Below are 21617 nucleotides of genomic sequence, written 5' to 3' on the forward strand. Positions count from 1 at the left end.
AGGATGAGATAAAGACCTTCTATTCCAATTTTCTGTAGCGTTTTATCATGAATGGGTGCTGGATTTTGTTAAATGCCTTTTCTGCATCTATTGAGATGTTCATATGGTTTTTGTCCTTGACTCTGTTAATATAGTGTATTACATTTATTGATTTATGAATGTTGAACCATTCTTGCATCCCTGGAATAAATCCTACTTGGTCAGGGCATATGATCTTCTTGATGACCCTCTGTATTGTTTGCCAGTATCTTGTTGAGGATTTTTGTGTCTATGTTCATTAGAGAGATTGGTCTGTAATTCTCTTTTTGGGTTGGGTCTTTCCCAGGTTTTGGAATCAAAAAACACTTGCTTCCAGGAAAGAATTTGGAAGCCTTGCTTCCCTTTCAATTTTCTTGATGAGTTTAAAGAGTAATGGTGATAGTTCTTCTTTAAACATCTTGTAGAATTCAGCAGTGAACCCATCAGGACCTGGGCTTTTCATTGTTGGTAAATTTTTTATTACATTTTCAATTTCACTCATTGTAAGTGGGGTGTTTAGAATTTCTATATCTTCTTCATTTAACTTTGGCAATGAATATGTATCTAGGAATCTGCCCATTTCTTCTGTGTTTTCCATTTTATTAGAGTACAGGTTCTCAAGGTAGGTATCGATAATCCTCTGAATTTCTGCTGGATCTGTTGTGGTTTCACCTTTTTCATTCTTAATTGCATGGATTTATGCCTTTTCTTTCCTTTTTTGATAAGGTTGGCTAAAGATTTATCAATTTTATTTATTATTTCAAAAATCCAGCTCTTCGATGCCTTGATTTTTTGTATTGTTTTCTTAGTCTCCATTGCACTGATTTCTGCTCGGGTCTTTATAATTTCCTTTCTTGTATGAGCTTTGGTTTTGTTATGCTCTTCTTTTTCTAGGAGCTTGAGGTTCTGCATTAGGTTGTTTAACTGAGTTCTTTTTGTTGTCCTAATAAGGGCATTCACTGCTATGAATTTCCAGCGCAGAACTGCTTTCATTGTGTCCCATAGATTCCTGTACATTGTACTGGTATTATCATTTACTTGTAGAAATTGTCTAATTTCTTCTTTAATTTCCTGTGTGACCCATAGGTTGTTCAGGAGAGTGTTATTCAATTTCCATGTGTTTTTGGGTGTTTTGCAGTTTGATATGTTATTGATCTCCAATTTTCTTGCACTAAGGTCTGATATTATACAGGGGAAAACTTGAATTCTTTTACATATATTTAGATTTGCCCTAAGAGCTAGCATGTGGTCTATTTTGGAGAATGACCCATGTGCAGCTGAAAAGAATGCGTATTCTGATTTTGTGGGGTGGTACACTCTATAAACATCTATTTAGTCCATTTGTTCAATAGCTTGGTTCAGTTCTAGAATTTCCTTATTAATTTTTTTCCTAGATGATCTATTTGTGATAGAGGGGTGTTGAGGTCCCCCACTACAATTGTGTTATTGTTTATTTGGTTTTTCATGTCCACTAATATTTGTTTTGTATAGTTGGGGGCATTCGTATTTGTTGCATAAATATTTAGGATTGTCATCTCTTCCTCTTGGATTGTCCCCTTCACAAGGATGTTAATGACCATCTTCGTCTCTCTTAATTAGTTTTGGTTTGAAATCTACTTTGTCTGCAAATCAGATTGCTACCCCTGCTTTTTTCAGGGATCCTGTAGCATGGAGAACTGTTTTCCATCCTTTTACTTTCAGTCTATGAATTTCCTTTTGAGTTAGGTGTGTTTCTTGCATACAGCATATTGCTGGGTTTTGCTTCTTAATCCATTCTATCAGTCTGTTTCTTTTGATTGGTGAATTGAGGCCGTTAACATTGACAGTTATAATTGAGAGATATTGACTCATTCTTGCCATAATGTTTTATTGCTGTTGGCTCTTTTCTTATTTTTCCCCATTTCCTTTTAGTGCCTTACCTTGCATGGTGTCTTCTCTCTGTTGGCCCTCATGGAGTTGTGACCTTCATTGTCTTTTTCTAGGATATTGCATGAAATTGTTTGGAGTGCTGGTTTGGTATTCATGAAATTTCTCAGGTTTTTTTGTTCTGACAGTATCTAATTTCCCCATTAATTTTCAAAGATAATTTTGTCAGAATCACCAGTCTAGGTTGGAAGTTATTTTCTTTTAGGGCTTGAAATACTTCACTCCAGGCTCTCCTTGATTTGAGGGTTTGTGTTAAGAAATATGCCGTGATTCTGATGGGCTTTTCTTTGTAGGTGATTTGTTTCTTTTCTCTAACTGCCTGTAGAATTTTCTTCTTCTCTTGGGTTTCTGGGATCTTGACTATTATATGTCTAGGTGTAGATTGTTTTTGATGGTGGCTGGGTGGAGTTCTATATACCTCACTTATCTGTGTGTCCAATTCTCCACCTCTGTCTGGGAAGTTTTCCACTATTACTTCTGTGAACAGTTTTTTTATGTCAATTATGTTTTCTCCTATTTTTTTGTGGACTCCTATCAGTCTTATGTTATTCTTCTTTGCATCATCTAGCAGCTGTTGGATTGATTTCTCACAGTCCCTTACTGTCTTTAAGAAATCTCTGTTTTCATGGTCCTTAACTGTGATCCTGTCTTCTATATCTGATAATCTGTCTTCAGATTCTCTTAGTCTGCTCTGCATGCTTTCAATGGAGTTTCTAATCTCCTGAATATCTGTTTGAATCTGTATTATGGATTCCATTTCTTTCTTATGTTGGGCAATGATGGTTTCCATTTCTTTATTATACTGGGAATTCATGGCTTCCAGCATGTTTCTGAGCTCATCTATTTTCTTGTCTGTTTCTGCTCTAGAGCCTCTAATCATGTCTTTCACTCTGATCACCATCTCTGTATTTATCTGGGAGATTATTTCTGCTTTGAATTTTTCTAGAGCCTCATGTATCTGCTTTGTTACTTCCTGTGCTATCAGTTCAGGATGTCCAGGTGGTTGCTTATCTGACCTTTCCACCTCATTTCCCCCAGAATTTCTTTTTTGTGCCATGGAAGCCTGCGTCTGTGCCTTGCTTAAATGTCTTCTCATTTTTGTTTATGGTACTGTCCTTGGTTTAATTCCTGGGTTGATATTTCAAAATTGCTTAATGCAGGTATCTTTGTTGCTTGTGTTTAAAACCCTTGTTGAATGATTGATTTTCAGAGGTGTCTTCCAGATATGGCTTGTAGGAAGGGTTTTTTTAGGTTTTGAGGCTCTAATGACTCTGAGGCTATTTTATTTCCCTTATACCAGGAAGGAAAACTGATTAGATCAATCACAACATGCTAGGCCAAATGTTACAATCAGCAATACCATAGCATCAAGTGCAGCTTAGAAAATGACAATTTGTGGTAGTTATTAATCTATCACATTTAACTATGTGAAGTATAATCCCCTGTGCCTCTGTAGTGAGGGACCAGGTAGCAGAAGAGCTGGAAGGCCAGGGTAGGGGGGATGGATTTGGGCCTTCCAAGTGCCTGCGCGGCTAAGCGGAACACTGGATTAAGGTGGGGCTCCAAGCCACTCCTGGGACCTCACCGTGTGGTGGGCAGGAACCCGAACTTAGGAAATTGATTTTTAATGTTACTTGATCTGAACTGATTTAAATTTTAGGAGCTAAAGGCCATTAGTGGCTACCATTTTGGCAAACTCATCATTAGGATAATCATCAATACATACTGTCTTCCTTTTATAAAATAGAAAGTGGTATCAGGGATATTTGGTTACATGTTAGAGTTACTTAACTAGACGATAATGGATCTAGGATAGGAACTCAGTTTTACCCCATTCCTTGGCCATACTGTTTTCTCTTTATCATGTTGTTTGGAGAATCTTCAAGTTCATGAATATCTCATTTCCCTTATGTACAGGTTTTTGCATTGATTTGAAATAGCTTTCCTGGAACTCTAATCATCAAACTGAAGAAGAGATTTGTGAAACGGCTTAGTTCCACTCCCTTCTTTTTATCCCAGGAATTGCTTCTGTATTTTTCCTGAGTCATCTTCTAACTTCCTTCCAAATTCTACCAGCGTCTGATGGCTTGCAACCTCTCACTTGAGTTGCTATTACAAAGCACTCCCATACTCTGTATTAATCCCAATCTGATTCTGTGTGGCTGAGCTGATCAAGCTGTGGAAACTGAGGCCCCTCGGCACCTCAAAGTCACTGTTGATCAATCATGAATAAGGCAGAATTGTGTTTATGGTGGGTACCGGGAGGACATGCAGCCACAGAAACCAGGAGATGAATGGGGAAGAGATCTGCTGGGAAGCCAGTTCAGGAAACTTCTGATGATTGTCAGTGTGGAAACATGGCTATGGTGTCAGAACATAGTTCTGGTTCTCCTGTATGATTATGCATAGCAGGAAGTAGAGTTGGGCTTATCTGAATAGAGAGTGAAAGCATGAGCAAATAAAAAGGTGAAGGCTGTAAGAATCATTGCACAACTGATCAAAAGAGAACAAGGGCATTCTGCTTGACAAATGCAAATAGCCCTTCACCCTCTCAATCTGAGAGTGTGGTTTTCATCCTGGCTCTGAAGACAATGAGGGATGCAAAACAGACTAGAGTCAGAAATGGCAATGTTCCTGGTGCTTCCAGGTTCCTGTGACGTTTTCCTGTTCCTGACCACTACTTCAAACATTTGTGACCTTTCTCAAACATTAGAACTTTCTCATCTTACTCCATCAGATGTTTTTTTCCCTTTACATTAAAGAAAAATTAGAAGCTCTTAAAGCCAAGTATTTGTTTAAAAATTTACAATCCGCTCTCCTGTCTTTCCTCTTGTTAAAATGATGCCTTATCTTTTTATTTATAAAGATAATATCCTTCCTTTTGCAAGGACTTTACTGCATTGCTTTGACATCATCTTCCCTCTATATTCATAATTTTCTCCTCTATAGACATATTCCACCAGACTTGGAACCCACTCAAGTCCCTCTACATTTGAAACATACACACAGAGACACACAATCCAGCCAGGACCCTTCCTCCTCTCCCCTCTTTTCATACTGTGTCTGAGGCTTATCTCTGTATCTTCACACTCATTCTTTAGCCCAGTGCAATTTAGATTTTTATGCTACTATTTATTGGACTTTGATCACCAAGGTCACCAAACACCACTGCACTCTTAATCCCAATGAATTCTTAGAAGAGTATACATTTATTCTAGGAAATGCTTTCCTTTTTATGGTTCTATGACTCCCCATGTTTTTCTCTTATTTCTTTTTCTTTCTTTTTTTTTTTTTTTTTGGTACCAGGGATCAGACTCGGGACCTTGTGCTTCTGAGGCAGGTGGCAAAACCACTGAGCTAAATCCTTGGCCCCAGCTTTTCTTTTATTTCTGCTTCCTGGATTTTCCTTCTCTGGATCCTCTGTGTGTTCCTACTTCACTAGATGTACCTAATGTCAGGATGAGGATAAGTCTGGGTTCAACCTGACAGGCAGATATTGTTGTTGCCTGAGACTCAATCCTGCATGGTCCCCCTGCCAATCATTTTGCTCCGTATATCCTATTCTTATGACTTCATTTACTTTCTGATCCTTGTATCAACATATTTTCCATACCTAAATCCAATCCAATCCCTACTCAGTTCCAGCTTCATAAATTAAAGGATTCATGGACATCTTATCGCAAAGTTCAAATGTCTGAATTTAAACTCATCATCTTCTGAATATTTCATCAGAGGATGATCTCACTTTCTATCCAGTTTCTCAAGTTTGGAACCTGTGATTATCTTGGCCTTTGCTATATCTATATTCAATCAATAATCAAATTTTTCTGATCACTTCCATTAAGTATACTAAAACTCTCATTTCTATACTTATCATTGCAACTTTTGTTACATGTGCTATCATGTAACATGCATAGCTGGACCACTGTGATTACCTACCAACTTTTATTTGTTTCCTTCTTTCTTGTTCCTCTCACTTAATTCATTCTCCACATGGTTTTTAGAGAAATTTTTAAAGTTGAGCTTGCCATCCTCAGTGATACTGAGTTGACCCTGTTGTATAATTCAGTCTTACTAATCACTCTTACAGGGTAAGAAATCTCCTCTCTCTCTTCCAAGACAGTTTCATTGCCTGCCTTTTTCCCATTCATGCTCTAAGCTCTAGACATCCAAACATCTTTACTTGGCTCTATTGCAGGTTAATGCTGATTTCTTCAATTCCTGTCTCTTCTAAGAGAAGATCATTCTTAGCACACAGACACGACTTGGAATATCACAGGTCCCACTGAGGACAGCTCCTTACTGTGGAGGAAGCACGTTAGTCTGCATCTTTTCCTTGATTCCACTGACATCTATCTGATGAAGTCAGGCATCCATTCCCTGAAGTAAAACACTAACGGAACTCATTCCAGTGCTCTGCAGTGAGGTGACAGTGGATATACCATGTTGTAGTGATACCTATCAGTTTCTCAGGGGACACTTTATTGCATTGCCACGTGGAAACTTTCTCCATCAGACTAGCATCTGGCAACTTAGTCATTGGATGATTCAACTGATTTTACATGGAAAATTCAAGTGTTGAGTAGAAAAGAGGAATTAATAATAAAAAGCAGCTATTGACTGGATGTCAGGAAAGAGACTCAAAAGTCTGCCCTTCACTGTTAATGTTACTACTGATAATATTGGTTGACATAGGAAATAATAAATTTAGACCAAAGGAGAATAAGAGATTAGAACACTGCCAGGGCTGGCAGAGAAAAGCCAGGCTCAGATGACATGCATGGGCCCTGTCCCAGAGCTGCGAAGAGGTCAGAAGAGCAATACCGTCCTGATTCTTAACTCTTGCTGTACTGTTCTCCCAGCTCGTCACCCTTTCCATGTTATCAAAGAGGTGGAAATCTGGGGCAGAGTTCAGGTTGTTCCAGCACACCATGCTGTCCCATTAGACAAGGGTCTTCCTGAGCTCTGCCATCAGCGTCTGAGTGCCCCACAGTGCACCTGGGCAGGGATAACAGAAGAACTCATCAAACAGACCACGTACAACAAATGCAAAGTCAGTTTAGGTGGATGGGTGTCAGAAAAGCAAAGCTAAACCTTTTGTATGGTTTGCCTTCTGGTCATCTGCAGCTTCTTTAAAAGAAATGACTGTTAAGCAAGATGCAGCTGACTAGTATATACAAAATATTTTTCTCTTTTGAGATTAAAAATACTATCCTTTCTCCAGAGTTCTATCCCTGGTACAAAAAAACAAAAAACAACTATCATTTAAAAATGTTTGGAACTATAGACTGATGGTTTGGGAAACTTTCAAATTTATACTTTGAAGCCTCACCCCAATCTTGATGGTATTTGAAAGTGAGACTTTTGGGAGATGATTATGAAGTAACTAAGGACATTTTGTGAATGGGATCGGTGTCCTTGAAGAAGAAATGAGAGATGATCTGTTTCTCAGCCAAGGAAGACATAGTGAGGTGGCTGTTTATCAGCCAAGAAAGAGGTGATACAGCATTTCCTGGTGACTTGATCTTGGACTTCTCAGCCTGTCCAGCTGTGGGGAATCAATGTTGGTTGTTTAAGCCACTCAGTGTACAGTATTTTTTGTTCTATCAGTCTAAACTGACTATGATATTGAGTATACCATGAAAACTGGATGATGGAAACAGGAATTATTTGTATATCAAGGAAGGGGCTTTAGTAGGGACCTGAGGACACAAAGAAATAACACCAACTGTGGGAGGTACTTTCGTCTGGCTCAAACCTCATCGACTCATCTCAGAAGTTTCTGAAAAGGCAGTAAAGCATAGTGGTTATACACAGGGTCTCTCCGATCAACCTTTCTGCATGCCAAGTTTAGCACTCATTTAGTGGTCATCAAACCCAATTAACTGGCTTGCCTCTTCTGAATTCTGATTCTTACACCTCACAAGGGAAAATATACCATGGGGGTGTTGGTAGGCTGAAACACAACCTTCCATGTTTAGAACATGGGACAGAGCTTGGAACAGAGAATGCTCATAATGCGTATGAGTAGTTAGTTATTAAGAAATATAGAGAAAGAAGCTTTAATCAACGCTCAAGAGTCCCTAAGTGACAGAGGAATGGGTGGTTACTCTTTGGTGCTAATTTATGACATTACATAGGATGCAAATCTTCCACTCTGCCTTTGGCCTTTCAGCTCTTACTGGGGAGGCAATGTTGGAAATATCAGTGATAATCCTTGCCTGGAGTAGACACTGGCAGGGATAAGTTTTCTGAACTATTTATAGACAAATCACACTGGAAGGAAATGAGAGAAATACATGGATTAGTGTGGACCTCCTCTATGAACTCCCTGGTGAATTTTAGGATGGTGGAAAACCATTGCTAATTCACTGCAGTGAGTCAAAGTAATTGACTCATTACTAAAGAGACAGTTCATTCCAACAAGTGAAAAGGTTCCTCTAAATTGGGGGATGCATTTGTGACCTGTTGTATTGTCCCTGTACAGGATCATCACCTTATAAGAGAGATCTAACAAAGAAATCTGGTCATTCCTGTGCATCCAAACCTCCATACTTCAGCCCACAAATTCTTCTCAATTGAACTCTAGCCACCCCCTTTGCATTTATATTCTAACACTTCCCCTGCTCAATTTATGATCTAGCCACATGTGCACAAAATGCAATTCTCAGAAATCATCTTGCTTTCTAGCATCTCTCTAAGCTTTCTGCATATGCTATTTTCTCTTTTTTGAATACTCAGTTTTTCACCATATTTTCAAACTATAGTCACACACACACACACATTGCAGTGGGATTTTCTTCTTTTTGTTAACTCCCTTGCCATCACTTCAAGGCAGTAATTAAATCAAATTCTCTCCCCTTTGTTCTCATCCACATGATCTATAAACCAAGCAATTCTTATGACTTATCTCCTCCTGATCAAATTATGTATATGCCTATGCACTCACAGTCAGGAAAGTTACGTTTGCAATTTCTTATATTTGAATGATATTGCTTATGGCTGCTTTCCTCTCAAAATTCAGGCATCAGGTCAGTTGTTGCTTTTGCAGAGGAGTCTTTTATAATTGAAAATAAAGTCAATCTTCCCACACCTAATCACACCCACCCTCTGCCATGCTCTCACATTGCCTTATTTTTGTGTATCTTTTTTAGTTACCCATTTATTGTCCCCTCCCACTAGGAAAAAAGGGCCTGACAGGCCATCATTTTCAATTTCATCCATTGCCATTGTTCTACACCTTGACAATGCCCAGTGCACAGTAACTACTCAGTAAAGCATTTGATGACTGACCATCATCCCCATTAAACGAGGTTCTTTACACTCTCTAGAAGCTATACTTTCTGGAGTCAGTGTGTAGTACAAGGTCTCATACATATTATGTGCTCAAATATACATTGATCAGATGCATGACCCTGAATTAGACAATCAAGTACCAGTTATGCAATGGAAGAATAGGAAGACAGGTGATTTCATGGAGTATAATAACAGGGGAGGGTGTCTAGTGGAGACTGGCTGGAAGACAGCAGAGAATTAAGATACCAAAGAAAGGAAACCTGTGAGTTGCACATACAACAAGCTCAACATATGTTCATGACACTGACATGACAAAATGAGTTTTATACTCCAGCACTAATTCATTTTTTAAAAATACCATTTTGAACCCTATCGTGAACTCACCTGCTGCTTCATCCTCTTGCATATGTAGAGGGCTGAGTTACTCTGTGACAGCTGTCTGACAACATGCTAATAGCCAAATCAATTTAAGGCACAATGTTGACTTTAGGGACTCTTTCTTTCTCTTCCTCCCCCACACACACTTTATGTAAAGAATGTCACTCTCCTGAGACATCACAATAGCAGTCCACAAAGGAACCTTCTTCCTTTGAGAGAGACTAAGTGTAGGGGAAAAGATAATTACTTAGTTCCTTTATCTCCAAATTATTTGTAATAAAATCTGAAATCACACCACAAGGTCTTTCATGAGGACTCATAAATTAAGTTGCATCGGTGTATGTTGTGCATCTGTCCCATTCTCTGGCCCTTTGTCTTCTGCGAAGAGCACACCAACCTCAATACCCAGCAGATACCATTTACGCAAATGATGCCGTGGTCTATAGCATTAATATTCAGTGATTGTCTGTCATAGATACCTTACTGTACATCTGTTATGCAAATGTATGTTAATTCTGACTCCCTGACAGCTGCCTGGCTTCCCTCCTTTAAAATGATCTTTTCCATTTTGAAGTTTGCAATCTGTTCCCCAAAATGTTAATCCAACAATTAGCTGAAATTGCTAAACAGAAATTGTACATGTTCAGCCTAAAATAGAAAGTAGCATTTTAAAGTAGATGATGAACCTCCTTCTTCCCGCATCATTTATTTTATACGTACTTCCATACAATGAAGGCACTTATCTGTACACAGCTTGGCCAGGGGTTAATGGAGTCTCTCCCTACCCAGTCCTTGGAATTTGACAGGAAAAGAGATATTATCACTACTGTCAGTCAAAGGACTTTTTTCTCAATGAAGATTTTCATGATATACAATGTTTCTTTCCATGTCTGTAACTTTTGTTTCCCCTCCAAAAATAATTCACATCAAACACAAGGATATTAACACATGGCAATACAGAATATTTATAAAATGATGAATGACTGAGAAGAAGGATCTAAGGCAACATCCCACGATGTACAGAGCATGGTAAACACTCAGTACGAGTTTGGTGGGTGTCAAGTGAAGAATGCTTCCCCAGTTGCTGTTTCTGTTCACTTAGAGGAGTAGGTAAAATGCTTGGGGTTAGTGATAGAAATACCCATTGTGACTTTGAAAATGACTGGGTGTCTGGAAGGACAAGAGAAGATAAAAGACATTAAGCATGTAATGACAACTCTTTAAAGACAGATTAAATACTCGCAATGTGTGGTCGTCACTGGTTGGTCAGGTGAGCTCACTGTTGGCATTCTTGGGAGGTGAGTATCTTTGTATGCCTATTTTCATCATGAAGAGCAAAGCGGGAATGCTGCAAATGCTGCAACCTACACAGCTGCCATTGCCTCTCCCAGTGCCCTCTTCCGGTTCTCTACCCGGAAACAATTGGATGGATGGACTGCTTCTCATTCTGTTCTGAATGCATGCCTGGCATGTGGCCTTCTGGAATGCCCAACATCCAACTAAAGCTAATGGAGTCTGGGTTTTCCTCCTGTCCAGCAATCCTTAGGGATAAGAATCTTCAAAGGTATTTATAGATGGGGCTCCTTTGTCACCTTAACATTTCTTTTCTAAAATGATGATGTAAGGCCATACAATTCCCAAAGTTCTACACTAGTCTATCAGTTTTTGTGATTTATTTTCACATTAATAATGATAAAATGCAGCTTAAAATATATTAAAGATATGGTCTTTGATTGGTGTATGTTAACTATATATAATAATTACATGTGTTTTATATATATATCAGTCGATCAAAGTGAATGTAATAATACATGCATGTATTAATGAAATTTTAAACCTTCTTTCTCCTCTCCTTACCCATCCCTTCCTCTTTCCTCTGGTTCCCTTCCTCATCTCCAAAAAAATATGCCTGTATTTCCTACCATCCCTCCATTATTTCACTCTTTCATGTGTTTATATTTTTGATTCTTTATATAAGAGAAACCATGCAGTATTTAACATACTTTGTCTTGTCTCACTTAATTCTCTTAACATTATGGTCTCAAGATCCACTAATATTTCTACAAATGACTTGAATTCATTACTCTTTGTGGCTGAATAAAACCCTATTGTGCATATATAACATATTTGTAAAATCTGTTCTTCTGTTGATGAACATCTGAGCTGATTCCATAGTTTTGCCATTGTGAATTATGTTGTTATATCTTGAATGTATAATAAACCTCCACTAATTTTCAATAGCTTTGTCAATAACACAAAGATGGTTAAAAACAAACATGGATTAGGTTTTGTAAGTTTTTCAATTATTTTAAGAAATTCCGAGATTTAAAAAATATTATGTCTTGTATAGATCCACTTCATTCTAATAAAATTGATATTTGAATCTTTCAGTATTTATTTATAATTTATTAATTTAAGTACGATTAATGGACTAGGTTAAGGTAACAAAATCTTACATATTAGTTGAAGAACCAAATGGAGCTTTATGTAAATTTATTTAGAATCTGGATTTTTTTTGCTTTTATTTTAAAGCTAGCATGTATGCAACACTTACTACATGTGACTATGTTCTAGTGTCATGTATATGGAAACACTAACATGATGAAGTTAAATATTATGTTCCAGTTCACACACCAAGTATGAAGAGCAGCTGATATTTGATCCTGGGTATTTTTGGAGATAGAATATTAGGTATATTGTTGCCCCATATGGTAGCATTTTGATTATTTTTTCAAACGAGAAATTATCTTAAGGAAATTGTTAAAAGGACGCCCTTCGTATCAGTCTGTGTAACACATATTCACGTGTGCTTGCTTTTCCTTCATTGCATACCTACTCTACTTGCCTGAGGATGCTCTGAGGACAACCAAGGACAACCTCTGGGTCCCAGAGCTGGCTGAAATTATTCCTACTTTCTGTCCTTGGCCTGGTTGCCTGCCTGTCTCTTCCCTTTCTGCAGAAACCTCTGAAGAGGGCTCACCCACAGTTCTTTTCCCTCTACCTTGAGACTGACCCTGGCTCTTTCCAGGTGTCTGGGAGCGATGCACCACATTCTCTTCAGGGAAGCAAGACCGCAACAGAGCTGCAAAACTTGCAGTTTTCTCTCTCTTTGTCTCCGTGTGGGCTCATCATGTTCCACTCAAAGCAATGTGGTTAAAACAGGTGGTAGGGGTTAAGGGTTCCAATTCACTCCAAATTACCAGCTGAGATTCAGTCAAATGCTTGAAGGATAGATACTCTACCCCCATGACCAGTGGAGAGCATTTCTTCATTCTTAATTTGCATATTTGTAAAAAGATTGCAATGACACCTGGCTCAAACTAATTGTTGTGGAATTCCAGTGAAAAAATGTAGGTCACAGAATTTATTTCCATTTGACCTAGCTGTTCCTCTTCTAGATATCTTCCTCAAAGTGTTAAAGAGATTGTATTATTGTGATATATGCATACTCGTGTTTATAGCAGCACAATTCATAGTAGCTGAATCTTGAAAGTTGCCTATATGTCTATCAACAGATGATTGGGTAAAGAAAGTGTGGTATTTATACACAATGGAGTACTACTCTGCCATAAAGAAAGATAAATTTGAGTCATTTCTAGAAAAATGAATGCATTCTGAGACTATAATTTGTGAAATAAATCAGACACACAAGCTTAAATATTGCATCATTTCTTTTATATGAGAAATCTAAACTATAAATAAAGAGTGATATAAAACAAAAAAAGATAGGGTGATAGGTCCTTTGCAATAGGGAGGACCAAGAGAACGAAAGAGGAGAGAAGATGGGAAGGGAGGCACACAGGATGAAAAAAGAATTAATTTCTCTTTAGAGTATGGCCTCAATGTGCATCCATTTAGCTATAAATATCTCTAGTTTCTCATTATTTATGGCCGAGTAGTACTTCATTTTATATTAAAAAAAATCCCCCAAAACACATCTTCTTTATCCCGTCTCAAGTTGATGGGCACTTGGGCTGTTTCCAAGCTTCATCTATTACAAACTTTGCTGCTATGAACACGGGTGCACATATTTTGCTGTGATATGGCTCTTCATGCTTTTGGGAAGATACCAAAAATAGGAATAGCTGGGTCAAATGGAACCTCTACTTTTAGATTTTTGAGGAATCTCCACACTGATTTCCACAGTGGTTGCACCAGTCTATGCTTCCACCAACAGTGGAAAAGGGTTCCTTTCTCCCCACGGCCCCACCAGTGTTTGTTATTGGCTGATTTCGTGATAGCAGCCATTCTGTCTGGGGTGAGGGGGAATCTCAGCATTGCTTTCATCTACATGCTCATGTCCAAATCCCCAGAAGGAGTGCAATCATTTTGTACTACAAACATGTACAATTAAAGAATAAAAATTTAAAAAAGAAAATATCCTTTTAAAAAGTCATGTGTAAAAGAAACAGGAGCACATATTTTGTCTCAAAATTATAACCACATGTATGTATATGCACATGTGTACATATGAGTATACAGAGTCTGCCAAAAAATGTGCATACTTCAGCAATACACTGTACTAATAAAAGTCTGGAGGGTGATGGCCACCGCTTTGAGCACCTCTTGTAATTATAGAGACCAAAAGTAACTTGTATTAATCTCATGATGTCTCAATAAATGTAGTATTAACATTTTTATAAAAGTTATCTTTTCCTGATGTATATATTTTTGGTGGACTCATTTTTTTGGTATATCTGTGTGTGGAATGTGTATATTTTTATTTGTGTGTTTGTTCATGTGTCTATATTTTAGATTTCTTTTTTTTTTTTTTTGAGAAAGGGTCTTGCTATGTAGTTTAGGGTGGCCTTGAACTCACTATGTAGCCCAGGTTGGCCTTGAACATCTCCTGCCTCAGCCTACCCTGTACTTGGATTATAGCCTTGTGCCAACGTGCCTGGCTCTGTTCTATACCTTACAAGTAAATTTTCTGTTTATTCTCTTATTTAATCCCCCAGGCCCCTTACTAATACAAGAACTTTTCCATTGAAGTTTATTTTACAGATGAAGAAACTAAGCCATAAAATAAATAACTGCATGGTCTGCAGTTGCTTGGACAGCAATAAAAACCATATTTGCTTAATAGCCCACTTAATAGTCAGTCATCTGAGCCGTGTTGTACTTTTGGTGGAAGCAAGAATAATTGGTTTGTGTGCAGAGGTCAAGAAAACATGGTTGCAATTTTGATAGGGGAAAGAAATTGATGCCTCCTCCTTTACCCTTTTCATCAACCATGGTGCTGGAATGCTTGTTTGTCTTTGGAACTCTTTTGTTGTTTTGTGCATGGAGTAAGTTATTTCCTAAAATGTATTACCTCTAATCTTCAAATCTTCCTGTAACCTCAAAACTCCTGTTAGGCATTCTGAGTAGATTTTTGTTGTCTTATCATTTCTCCTGTCCTCCTCTGGATTTCTGACAAAACATCAATAGATTAGACATAAAGGGCTCAGTGCTGATTGGCTGACTTTCCTTTTATGACTGATGTCTCCAAATACAAAGAGGTGGAAGAGTGGGATTTGGTGCCAGAGCCTTCCTCCCTATGGCTACATGAGAAAAGAATGGTGAGCTTCAGAGGAGACCACGAAGAAGCACTCCCCTCCTAGGAGGAAATCTTATAGCAGGCAACTTACAAGCAAAGATGAAGTTGGCATGTCTGTAGTAATGTTGAAGCCACCATAGCAAATGTGCTTCTATGAGTGTCCTACATTCACAAGTCATCATCTCCCATACCATGGAAGAATGCAGAGGAAAAAACACATGAGAAGAGGAGGAGGGGCTCGTTCTGGAAGAGATTCAGGAGAAGTCTTTCTCCTTGCATTCACAAGAAACTTCTCCTAAGGCAGGGTATGCAAATTTTATAGGTGGAGGAAATTTAGACCCAGAGCCATAATATGATTTGCTAGAAATTCCTATTGGGAAGAGTCACAGCCAAACCTTAAAGCCATTTTTTTCTGACTTGTGCATCACAGTTTTTTCTCACTTCCCCAGATGGTGTCTGTGAATTTGGCTCTCACTTTCAAGCTTCACTGACCCTGGATGATGGAGAAGGATTTGCTTTGTACATCTGAGCTTAGGCTGGGGGGCAGGTACCAGACTCACTGTGGGCTTTCCTCCACTCTTGCTGCAGCACTGGACTGAGGTATTCATAGCAACTTTATGAAACATTAGAATTATGATTTATCCCTGAAGCAAAGGATGAGAAATCTCCACTCTCCCTGAAGTAGATTTGGGAGTCAAGATCCTTCTGTTTGCAGCTCCTGGGCTGATACAGTGGCATTCTGGAATCCTTGGCATGGGAGAGAAACTCACTAAATGGAAAGACCTAGGAAGTATAACCACAGCACAACTTAGTAGTGTTGCTCTCCAAATTGAGAATTTGGCCTCCTTTTGCTCTCCTTTGACACCAATTTCCCAATCAACTTTTTATTATTTTGTGTCTCAAAGGAAATCCCTTTATTTAATGCAATTGAGACAACCATTGGTTGGCTAATCAGAAAAGTCACTTAAGCAGAGAGACATACAAGAAATGAAATATGCCTACTTTAACTATTTCATTATAATTCACAACAGGTTTGTGTGCATTAATTCAGCAATGCTTGTTGTGAAGGAGAGATTTTATTTAGAAATAAGCCCTCTGATTGGTGAGGTAATAAAAGTTTAGACTTTAGATTAAAATTTCTGCTTTTTTTTGTTCTTGTTTTGGTAGATCTATTTTTAGTAACTTACCATTATCCCCTTTATGTGAAAAATTAGACAGCTTTAAAAGAAACAGTAGAGTCAATAACTTTCTGTTCATACCCATGGTGTCTCCATTTATATAGTACTGATTAAATTTGTGATTACCAAAGCAAGTATTGTTTTACGGGGAATAGATGTAACTCCCAAACCTGCTAGATATCTGAAACACAATTTTGTGTTCTCTAAAATCAAAGAGTGAATTTTACGAACAGGGTTAAGAGTAGGAAAAATTTTATTGAGAGAAAGATAACTTCTGTTAAAGAGTGACAGAAGGGGAGCTGGAAAATGGGTTGTCTGTCCAACCCTTTTTACAAAGGTATTTTATATGGTAAATCCATGAGGTGAGGTGGGTACTAAGTGGGACAAAACTATAAAACTAAGTGGAAAATTACAAGGTGGGCATGAGGTGGGACAAAACCATGATCAACCAATAAGATTAGAAGTACTGTCACCCAGGTAATATTGATTAAATGGGGATCAAATACAAGGAATTTCTGGCAAGGAAATGGGCTAGAAAGATTGATGTCTATCTAGAATATCAATTGCTGCTATTCATCTCTTGGGGAAATAGTACCTCTTTTCTTTGTCTAATGCTAACCAGTGAATGTGCCTCAATTGTTTTCCAATGCTGAGTTCCCAGCTTTGTCTAACTGCCTTATAATAATTTCTAAGTAGTTTAGCTATCTGCAATAGTATGACCAATATTTAATAGATCTGGAAACAAACACAACTGAATCTTGCTAAACAGTGAATCTGATTTGGGGAGTACTGGAGCATGGTGTACTAGCAACAAGTACATTGGTGGTATGGCGACCATTTGTCCACATATTTTGCAAAAGCAATTGATAATGTAGATCAATCTGGATAATGAATTAAGTATGCATTGATTGAGTCTCTTGAGCTCTATTTGTTAATTCTTAATAACTACTCCTGTTCATAGAACTTCTGATGATTCACATCCTTAGGCCACCTACTTTTCATAATCATCTTTTGTGGTGTTTATTAAAACCATATTCACTTCCCAGTTGAGAAAATTTGCAAGGTCACTGAGGATTAGAGAGTTGACTGTCCCCAAATCTTCAACTTACAAATAGGGTAGTGTAAAGGGAAATTAAAGAAAAGGGTACAGCAGTAAGCTAAAAATAAACTTTTATCTACTACAAATTTGTGTTCTTTTACCCTACAACACTAGAAAGACACGGGGTCTCATCCATTTAAAAGCCAAACACAAGCACTCCAAATCCTTTTCTCTCTAATATTTTCCTTTCTCCCACAACTTGACGTTTCTAAGAGAAACTTCACAAGAGTAACCATGTAGATCTAATATGTCAGAGCAATCTAAGTGACTCAAAGTTGTATTATGTTTTTCCCCTCTTTTTGGAGATGAAACATCCTATTCTGACTCCAGAAAAGAAAAATGAAACAAACCTCTGAGCTCATTTATTTTAACATCACCAGCTACAAACAGAAGAGACAGAACAGTGTTGTTACAGAGACAAGAATTGGGGTGGCATCTGTTTTTGACAGAGGGTCAACTTCACCACTTTCCAACAGAGCATGCCTGGGCAAGCAAGGTCCTCTACCTCAATGACTGAATCTTAGCTTCTGTTGAGACTAATAATGATGTGTTGCTACTTTCTGGGGCTATGATGCAGTCAATGAGGTTGATAATCATGAAGAAGTTTGGATGGTGTGGAAAGCAAAAGTGGCAAGACAATGTAGAAGAGATGGAGGACAACTAAAGAATTTCCAGGTGGGGAATGGGGATGGCTGTCCCTCCGCAAATTTTCTGCTTGCCAATTAGAAGGTATGGAGATCACTAAAGAAACGGCAGTAAATGATTGGTGCTGAGACATCAGGAAGTACCATTTTTGGACCACCAGATGTGGTGAATCAGTGTGCCTGATCAAGAGTTGACTACCCCACTTAGGTTGTACCAGAAGGAGAATCAGTATAATGTACTGAAAAGATCACTGAGGAGGATTCTTGCCTCTGACCATGATGGGTAGGTAGATACACCTGGGTTGGAGGGGGGTGCTTGAAATTTCAGGCAATAATAAGGAAGCCAAACAAGGAGACTTTACTGCACATCTCAAGGAAAATCGTTAAACACAACAGGGGTAGAGCTCTGGCATGCAGAAGCGTTTCCTTTCCTCTCATTCTTTCTATGAAAAGTTATTTTTGTTTTAATGTATTTATCCCCCATCTCTTCATCAAATGTAAACAAAAGTGTGATTGAAAAGGTTGTTTGATTTTCCAGCACAAAGTATTGCCTTGGAGAATAAAATGAATTCAGAAACAGTGATAGAACAGGGGACAGATGTTGACATTTCAGAGTTTTTCCTCAAATCTACATGGGCCTAATTCATCCCGTATTCTTTTTCTCAAAACCATAGCTTGGTATTAAGGAGGCCAAATAAATATACCTGAGAAATTCAGGCATCCTGTTGTTGTATAGTTGCTGGGATCTAGAAACAAGAGATAGAAATGTCTTTAGGTCTTTACATCAATGCTTTGTCTCTGTGCTTTGACCCAGAGGGTTCAGGTTCTTGATAAACGAGCTCAATATTCAAAGAAGCAGACACATTTCTTCAGGTTTTGTTGCAAGAGGTCTCAAGTGTGAGGAGCTCAGATATTGTTCCTGCTCCAAAATCACTGATAGCTTTAAGTAAGCCAAGGAGGAAATTCATGGACTTGCTGAAGATGAAGTGGATGGATATAACTCATCTTTTGACACTTCAGCCTCACTGTTCACACATTCTGCCACCCCCACGTGGCCACCTACACACCTGGAAGTCATTCGAAGTACCTTGCCCTTGAAAAACGAATCTCTGAGAAAAAGAAGCCAACAGTATCAATGAGATTGTTAATTTTCTTCTCTTAACATTTTCTTTTCTTGATGTATCCATTTGACTAGTTTGAAAGTATCCCATGTAATTCTTTTTATTTGTATGAGGTTGCATGTGAGAGGGAAACGAGAAGGAGCTGTGGTATATTGAAGGATATTTTTAGTGCCCAGGTACGGACTCTTGATTTTCTAAAGAATTTTTCCCAAGAAGGGGAGGACATTTCCAGAAGCCAAGCTCATATTTGAAAGAAAGTTCTTGGTAATTCATTCTAGTGCCACCAAGTTAGAGATAGCAGGAAAAACAACACAATGACAACTTCTAAATGTTTAGAGATGCACAGACACTCATATTTCCAACATCATTTCATACCATCTTGTTCTCTGTGCCTTGTATAGGACTACTAGTCATCCTCTAGAAAATAGGTCCTTCCTTGTTGAAATACTTAGCTTCTATAGTAGCATGTTCTCCTGGTTTTCTTTTAAAATATCACTTTCACAGTAATAGCTATATTGAGAGAGAGAGAGAGAGAGAGAGAGAGAGAGAGAGAGAGAGAGAGAGAGAGAGAATAAAGTTAAAGGAGGGACATAAAATGACTGCTAAATATATACAATCATATTAATCAAAAGATCAAAAACAAGTATCTCAAAATTATTATCAATCATTAAATCTCCTTCATCAGCTCACTATTATAATAACTTGTACAGCTCTCTGTATGCTTTAAATTTATTATAATAATATGGAGAGCTCAGACCTGTTTCCTGCTTCTGATCCTCATTTATATGTATGGAGAACTTATTTTCCATGGACTGTCAACTGACATGAAGAAAACACATATTCACAACGACGCACTTCTACAAATAAACAGAAGTATGATTCAATTGAGTGGCTATTCTAAGCAGCCAAAAAATACAAAATCTTATCACCCACGATACAGCCACACAGGGCAGGAATAGATGTGGCACCACCATGTTTCTGCTTGGTCCTCAGAGTTATAGTGGGGACACAAAACATCTGTGTCATGCTCTTATTATGGTGAATATTAGCTTATAAAAAGTTCAATTTTGTTATATTATCCTTTTTACACATGATCATGCATCATGATTCTACATATACTTTCAATAACATGGCAAATGCTTCTTTTTAAGATATTTTCTCCTATGTTGGGCCTTCCTTTTTCTAGAACACAGCTCCAAGTCCACAACTTTAACACCTTATGGTCTTATTTAGGAGAGAAATCTAGAGCAGTGGCTAATGTCCTAGAATAAATCATTTCCCTGATCATTGCAGTTTGGAAAACCCCTTTAGCCACTGAAAATTAACAGAGAAAATGTCAGTGTTAACAGTGGTGCCATTCGTGGAGAAACGAATATCAGCGGAGGAGTAGAATTAGGAAAATAGTAACGTGAAAATTATGTTTTGGATGCACTGTATTTAAGAAGCTTCTTATTTGATAACCAAAGATAGTTTGAGTTCAATATCCTTTATTAGCATATATTAAGTAGTGGTACAGAATGAATACTTCCAGTTCAGGAGAGCCAATGTCATGTTAAATTGTATCTTGAAATTGGCCATGGTAGGTGTGTTAGCTACTTTTCTCTCATTGCTAGACAAAATACCTAACACGTAAAGTTAGAGGAGAAAGGTTTATTTGACTTACAGTTTGTAGAGATTTCAGTCCATAATTGGCTGGTTCCAAGGTAAGGATGGAAAACAGCATCGCAGAAGTGAAACAGCATGGCGTGCACATGGTAGCAAAGGCAATAAGGGAGTTTAACAGTTTCTTTCTGCTCCTTTTGTCTTATTCAGACTACCGGGATGAGGGCAGTGCGAAATGAACCACTCACATGTAGTGGTTTAGTAATCACGCTCCCTAGCATCGCACACTAGATTCACCCACCTATGACCGCATGAGGCTTTGGAGGGACATCTAGATCCAAACCATAACAGTTGGAGAATTTGAACTGCAACTATCATCAAATGTTACACATCAATTTTTCCCCTGGAGACCAACTAGTAAGTCTTTATTGATCATATTTGAATGGAATGGGGTTACCCTGGGAATATATTTCAGGAACAGCTAAGATCCTGAGACTAACTTCTGGGTTCCTCCAGCATTTGGATATTGGAAAGAAAGAAGAGAACATCCTATATTAGAAGCTAAGCGAAAAATGTATGTTAGGGAGTAGGGAACAAATAACAGTGTGAACTGGTGGGGAAAATTAGCTGTTTATTTTGGCAAATAGAGGCACTGGTGGTACTGATTACCACTGTCTCCTTGGTGAAATGGGGGAGGGGGGCGCCTCCCTGGAATTTGCTTGGGAGGGAATGAAGGCTTTCCACTCCCGCAATCCATTTCACCACTTACAACTTTTCTTCAATGAGTGGTCTTTTCAAGGCGCTTTAATTAAATAT

General features: G+C 38.2%; 1 protein-coding gene and 1 non-coding gene across 2 annotated transcripts in view; one reads left to right on the top strand and one right to left on the bottom strand.

Annotated features, from left to right (window-relative positions):
* Positions 1-21326, top strand: part of LOC110349690 (uncharacterized) — a 339954-nt gene extending 318628 nt beyond the window's left edge. Inside the window, exon 19 of the mRNA XM_087187378.1 lies at positions 21012-21326. The gene's annotated coding sequence lies outside the window, so the exon portion shown is untranslated. The remainder of the gene's footprint in view (positions 1-21011) is intronic.
* On the bottom strand, positions 6602-6743 carry LOC147825060 (small nucleolar RNA SNORD10). The gene has a single exon (XR_015441422.1). It is a non-coding gene; the product is annotated as a small nucleolar RNA SNORD10 (small nucleolar RNA).
* Positions 21327-21617: the final 291 nt, after the last annotated feature.

The sequence above is a fragment of the Heterocephalus glaber genome, unplaced genomic scaffold (genome assembly GCF_053883595.1).
Source record: "Heterocephalus glaber isolate CG9 unplaced genomic scaffold, H.glaber_assembly_v1.0 deba00001509, whole genome shotgun sequence".
Lineage (NCBI taxonomy): Eukaryota > Metazoa > Chordata > Mammalia > Rodentia > Bathyergidae > Heterocephalus > Heterocephalus glaber.